A 6,812-nucleotide genomic window follows, 5' to 3' on the forward strand; every position below is an offset into this window, starting at 1 on the left:
CACTTCCCTGGACTGAATGGCAGTCAGCTGTGTTATGGAACTTCATGTTCTTACAATTCTTCACTGCTGCAAACCAGACTAACTGGCATTTATAGCAGCACAGTTCATTAGGGCCACAGCTCAGAGTGCTGGATGGGACTTTCTTTATGCATGTTCTGACTCTTTTGGCTTTTGTAGAGCTTTGTTCCGTGGTGCTGTGAGCACAAAGGAGTCCTGCAGAGATGGAAGCAGTGAGCAGATTTTTGCTGCCTTCCAGCCCAAGCTCAGCGCTGGTTTGTCACTGCTAACATGGGCTGTGTGGTTTGTGTTCAGGACTGCTACCCATAGCTGAATGGTGGTGGATGTGGAATCTGGAAGGTATCAAAGGCATCAGGGAGAAAGCAGAGAAGAGGAGGTAGGCACACAGTGCTGACAAAAGGATGTGAGCTGTGGAGTGCAGCAGAATCAGTTGAGTTGTTTTTATTTAATGCTGCAAAGATGATTTCAGTGCTGTTGATGTGCTTTGATTTTTATGTTCTTCAGCAGAGGAGGTATGGCCTTATGTTTGCAGGAGGAGGTCTGATGCTGCTCTCTGTCTTTGGGAGGCATGTCAGTGGTTAGTTGTGCCAGAAATGCACATCAGCTATGCATTACATGTCTCTTACATTTTTCTCTTCGTTTCCTTCCACCTTTTTCTTTTTTAATCCCCTCTTACCTTTTTTATTTTCCATTTCCACATCCCCTTCCTCACATCCTCCTTTTCCCTCCCTCTTCCAAACCTCCCTTCCCAACTCTTCCTTCTGCATCCCTGACCCTCCTGCCATCATGTGCCATCAGCATGGTCTCCCTGCCTGAGCAGCTTCAGCTCAAACACCACCAGAGCTGCTTTTCTTCCGGCTGCCTCTGGAGCGGCTTCGCTTGGCGCTCTGCTGATGGGGCCTCGAGCCAGAAAACCTTGTAAGTGCCAGGGTGAGGTGACACCTCACGGGGCTGCCCTTTGTGTGGGGCCCTGTGCTGCTCCCGTGCCATATAAACCCATAATCACACTGCGTGGGGAGCAGCCCTGAGTGCTGGGGAGCCTCGGCCTCCACGCTGTGTGCTTATCGCATTGTAGCTTCCTGCTGTAGTCTGCTTCTGTAGAGGGGGCTTAGCTAGAAGGGAATAAAGCATGCTTTACTTTGAAACAAGACATTAGTTTGCTTGTCGTATTGCAAAAAGTTTTATCCCTGAGACACCTGGCTTTAATTGTTGTGTGCCTTGGTTAATGTTTTAAATAGAGCGGTTGCTGGAGTGTTGGCTCACTCTTAGATGTGGGCAGGGGCTGCTGGGTTGGGGGGTGACCTGGGTTGGGGCCCCAGTGGTGCCCAGCACTGTGAGATTCTCTGACAGCACCTCTGTGTGTTGCCTTGTAGCACAAAGGCCCGTGTTCTGCAGGAGGTGGGTTTTCTGTGGATGTGTGATAGGAAAAGTAAAAGCATGGGGTGTTTTTAAGAGTTATTTTTTAGTATTTTTTTGATGAATTTATCAATATTGTGTGCTACACATGCATCCCAAATGAAATGCTGACATTTGGTTTGAACAGACACATTTTGTGCTGTCTTTAGCACGTGGTTCTCTCATGTTGCTGCCTGTCTGCAGTGTCACGGTGCTGCTCTCTGCCTGCCTGCAGCTGCAGTCACTGCAGCCCTTGGGATGTGTGCACGCAGAGGTATGGTAGCAGGTGATGAGCACAGAATCACTCTTGGAGTGCTGGGCAGGGCTGCACCCCTGCATGCTTAGGAGTGACTCAGCTCTGCTGCAGCAAATGGTTCCCTTGCAAGCAGCCATGCCATGGTGCCCCACTGCAAAATCACAGAATCACAGGGACCTCAAGGATCACGAAGCTCCAACCCCCCACCACATGCAGGGCCACCAACCTCCCCATTTCATAGCAGCCCAGGCTGCCGAGGGCCCCATCCAACCTGGCCTTGAACACCTCCAGGGATGGACGGGGCATCCACAGCCTCTCTGGGCAGCTGTTCCAGCACCTCACTGCTCTCATAGGAAAGAACTTCCCCCTGATACCCAACCTCAATCTGCCCTCCCTCAACTTCAAACCACTTCCCCTTGTCCTGCTGTTATCTATCTTTTCAAAGAGCTGACTCCCCTCCTGTCTGCAGGCTCCCTTTAGGTATTGAAAGGCTGCAGTGAGGTCACCCAGCAGCCTTCTTTTCTCCAGGCTGAACAAGCCCAGCTCCCTCAGCCTGTCTTCATAGGGGAGGTGCTCCAGCCCTCCTGGATGTGGGGTGCCCTGTACCAGGTGCCTGCTGCCAAGTGCAAAGTGCCTTGTGCCAGGTGCCCTGCTGCAGAGAGCCAGGTGCCCCACAGCACAGCCCTTCTGGAGCCTTTCCATCCATCCCTTTGCAGGCCTGGCTCTCCATTTTCAATTTGTAACTTTTCTTGACTTCCTGGAGCTCTCGTTAGCAGTGTTAAACCTTGCCAATTCCCTGCTCCGTGTTTCCTTGGCAACTGAGATTTTTTTTTCAAGAAGAGGCACAGGGATTTGGGAGGCAAACACCAAAATGAGGGCAGAAGGATAAAAACGGGGATGAATCTTAGGGGATTTTGTTGCTGCTTTTTGGGAGGGAAAAGAACAGTACTTTGACATGAGAGTCAGACTTTCCTTTAGGATAAATATTCATACAGACTTAGCAGTGTCCCAGCCCATTAGAAATTCCCTTTCTTCTGAGTCAGATACTTCAGTTTTTAGGTGGATTCAATTCAGAAACTTAATTTCTTTTTTTAATCCAAAAATAGGCTTTGAGCGCACTGAAAAATTGGACTCCCCTTTGGCACTGCTTCTTATGCTGCATGTTTGCATTTGAACACTTCCATTTACGCTGTGCAGCTGCATCCCTGTGTCAGGCTCTGTGCACTGCTGCTGGCTCTGTGCTGGTGCTGTGGCTGGGAGGGAGGGGGAATCCAAAGCAGGCTGTCTCTATTGCTTTTCTGGCCTTTTCGAAGCAGCAAAGTTCTCTGCAGCTTTCCGGATGGATGACTTTCCCAGATTCCGTCAGATAAGACAAAAACCGGAGGCCCAGGGTCATTGATTCTCTTCACGTTTGTGGCTCAAATCCTTGTTGCCTTGGTTTGGAATGACAGAAGGGAAAATTTTGGGCACCGTGGCCACCTGCTCTGTGTCACCCAGCGTGTTTGTGCCCTGACTGCAGCACAGTCCTTGTGAGGGGCCCCGCAGGCCCCGTGCATCCCGCACAGGGAGCAAGCTCAGGATCCCCACAACCAGCAGACCCCTCTGCAAGAGAAGAAATCCCAAGCGTGCAGCAAACAGCGGGGCCTCCCCCTTTCAGAGCCCCTGTCTGCCATCAGAACAGCGTTCCTATTGCAAACACCTCCAAAACCCCAGTGGAACCAGGAGTCCCACTGCATGCAGGTCCACTCTGCTGGGCAGGGTGGCAAGGGGGCATGGTGCTGGGCAGCAGGGAATAAGGTTGCGGTGCTGGCAGAGAGCTGCTGGAGCTTTTGTTTGCTGTGAATGCTGTGCAGTGGGGCTCCGTGCCATGGGTTGGGTGCACGTCCTCGTCCCCTGCGTGCAGATCCCCTCGGAGCTGCCGGAGGTGGCAGCAGCTTGGTTTGAGCTGTGTGCACGCTTACCGTGCTGGGAAGGGCTTTACTTGGAGCATCCCCATTTGTGTAGGTGTTTTAATGAGCTGTACGTGGGCCTTCGGCATCCACATGAGCTGTTCTGCACTCTCACACGTTGCGTTTCAGTACAACTGATGAACTAGTTCTTCCAGAGCAGCCCTGGGCGAGGAGGAGGACCTGGCACTGCATTTCAGCCCGCCTCGATCCTCTCCTGGCACTGCTGCTCCCACGTGGCTGCAGTGTCCCTCTGGGGAGCACTGGGTGCCAGCACAGCCCTGTCCTGTCCCACCGCCGGGCACTGCGAGGTGTGACACAGCCACACGTGGTTGGCTTTCTGCTGCTGCTGTTTTCAGAAGTAGGGTTTTATAGTTTTCCCTTAAAGGAGGAGCTGGAGGAAACAAAAGCGGAGCCATCTGAATTGAATTAGCAGAATAAACAGCTCTTGGTGACGCATCTCTGACCTGCAGCAGGCAGGAAATCAGAAGCAGCAGCTCGCCCAGATGCTTGATGTTTGCTAGCAAGAAATGGAATAAAGGCAGATCGTCCACACTGTGTGAAGGGAGGTGGTGGGGACTGCTGCTGGCCTGTCCTGCCCAGGGAGGGAACAGGCCCAGGGTGTTGCAGTCAGCAACAGAAAGCATCACAGTCCCTGATCCCGTCGTTTCTGCACAGAAAAAGCCCATCAGTTCTTGGCACTCGTGCCTGTGAGAAGAAATTTGCATCTGTTCAGGGAAACCTATCTAAATGTAGGGCAGAATCCTGTCTGTGCTGGGGATGTTTTCTCTGTGCTGCAGCTCTCAGTTGCAGATTGCATGGGGGTTTCTCAGCCCGGCCATACAGAGGCATGGATGGGCACAGGGGGTGCTGCCTGCTTCCCAGCTCCAGAGCAGGAGGGTGGCTTTGGTGGGCCCTGGGCTGGAAATGCCAAGCTCCAGCTTCATGTTTGGTTTTCTTGGCTGGGGGAGCCCAGCTCCCACATGGTGGGTGTGTGAAGGCACTCTGAAATGGGGGGAGATGAAGCAGCAGACAGAGGAGGCTCCTTTCTTCTTGATACAGATCTCATTGCTCTGCTTATTAAAATTTAAAGGAAAGTAATGTACGCAGCCTTTAGCAATTCCAACCTGAGATAAGCCATTATAGCAAAGAGCTCTGTACGACTGGAAAAGGCTTTCCATCTTTTTATCAAGGCGCTTTTCATATTTAGGGAGTTGCCTGTGGAAGTGATGTGTTGTGCTCACATGTTGTGCAGCTGTGTGTTGACACCCAACAGTTACAGACAACTCAGGAGACTGTCACCTGAACAGTATTCCCCCAAGTACAGGTGTAGGTAAGCCTTCCCTAGCTCTGCTCCTCACGGTGTGGGTTAAAGGGAGAATCCCATCCATCTGCAGAGAATTGCACTGGAGGATCTGCAGGTCCCTTCTAACCCCTGTGATTCTGTGATTTGGTGAATTGATGCTTGAGGTTTTTCTGTGTCAGTTCTGGGAATGTGTTGTGGTTTTGGGGACAGCTGGAGGGAAGGGCCCATAGCAGCACCCAGTGTGCCTGCTCCTGCAGCGTGCAGCTGGGGCTCCTTGGCCATCCCTGATCCCACAGGGAGCAACAGCACAAAGCATCCAAGCACCCCAGTGGTTGGGATGGGATAGGATGAGAGGTAATGGTCCCGAGTTGGATCAGGAGAGAGACAGGCTGGTATTAGGAAACATTTCTTTTCCAAAAAGCAGTCAGGCAGTAGCACAGCTGCCCATGGAGTGGGGGGTCACCATCCCTGGAGGTGTCCCAGAGCACTGGGGATGTGGCACTGAGGGCCGTGGGCAGTGGGCATGGGGGGGTGGGTGGGGATTGGGTGTGGGGATCCAAAAGGGCTTCTCCAACCTTAATGATTCTATTATGGGACACGCTGCAGGCAGCTTGGTGCGAGGCTGATGGCCCCATAGAGCCTTCCCTGACACAGGAGGGAGCGAGCAGCAGGGTAAAGCCGGCACCTGTGGGGTTTTGTTCACCAAATCCCAAGGTACCCAGATCTTCCCTGCATTAATCCCTTGTTCTCAGCCTCCCCTGTGCCTGTGCTGGGCTCCCTGGGACTCGCTGGCAGTATGCTGAGTGCCTCTCTGGGGCTCAGGAAAAACTGGGTCGAATTTCCCACAAACCCAAATCGTTCTGGAGTGCCCTGAGCTGATTTATGCATTCACATCTACGGGAAAGAAAAAAAGCTGTTTGACTGAATTCTGCTTTGAATTTTGGGGTTTCTTTCATGTCAGTGCTGCTGGGGAATGAAGGCAAAGTGCGGGCGCAGCTCTGTGCAGGCCAGGTTCTGTGCCGTGCTGGAGCTCCCTGTGCTTCCCCTTTCCTGCCCTGTTACTGCTTGTTCCTGTATCTATTATTAACCTTGGCTATTAATAATGATGTTAATCATTGACTTTAAAGCTACACTTCTAAGCAAAATGAGGAGCATGAATGAAGCAAGTAAGTGCACAGCAGCCTTGGCAGTAAGGGGATTGCTTCTCTTCTGGGTGCATTCGTCCATCTTCCATCTCTGGCAGTTCAGATTTAATTCTCTCAACCTAAGGATGATTATCTGGCAGCCCATTCTGTGTTCATAGCTCCCAGTGGCTTTTTCCTTCGTGAATCAGCCCGAGTGCTTTGGTAGCAGTCTGTGGAGCTGTACAGCGAGCAGGTTTCCTTTCATCCCGTCACCTGGGAATGGCATCTGATGCCACTTGGTTCCCACGTTGCAAGTCATAAGGACAGCTCCTTCCCCATGCACTGCCTGCACGTTGCCCACACTTGCATGAATGCAGCAGCTCTCACTGCCTCTTCCAGGCGGAGAAATCCACGTCAGAGCTCACTTTGCCCTGCTTTGGAACATGTTTGCAGCTGTGCTCTGGGTCACTGCTGGGTACCAACATTGCTTCATTTACACTGAGGATGTGGTCGTAGCTAGGGATACTGAGATCCCTAAGTTTTTTTCCCCATATCCAACACAAGAGAAGCCCTTCCTCTTTAACAGGACGGAGGTGATGGCCTCAGGTTGTGCCAAAGGATGGTCAGGTTTGGTAATAGGAAACATTTCTTCTCCAAAGAGCAGTCAGGCAGTGGCACAGCTGCCCATGGAGTGGGGGGGTCACCATCCCTGGGGGTGTCCCAGAGCACTGGGGATGTGGCACTGAGGTATGTGGGCAGTGGGCATG

The sequence above is a fragment of the Meleagris gallopavo genome, chromosome 7 (assembly GCF_000146605.3).
Source record: "Meleagris gallopavo isolate NT-WF06-2002-E0010 breed Aviagen turkey brand Nicholas breeding stock chromosome 7, Turkey_5.1, whole genome shotgun sequence".
Taxonomy (NCBI): domain Eukaryota; kingdom Metazoa; phylum Chordata; class Aves; order Galliformes; family Phasianidae; genus Meleagris; species Meleagris gallopavo.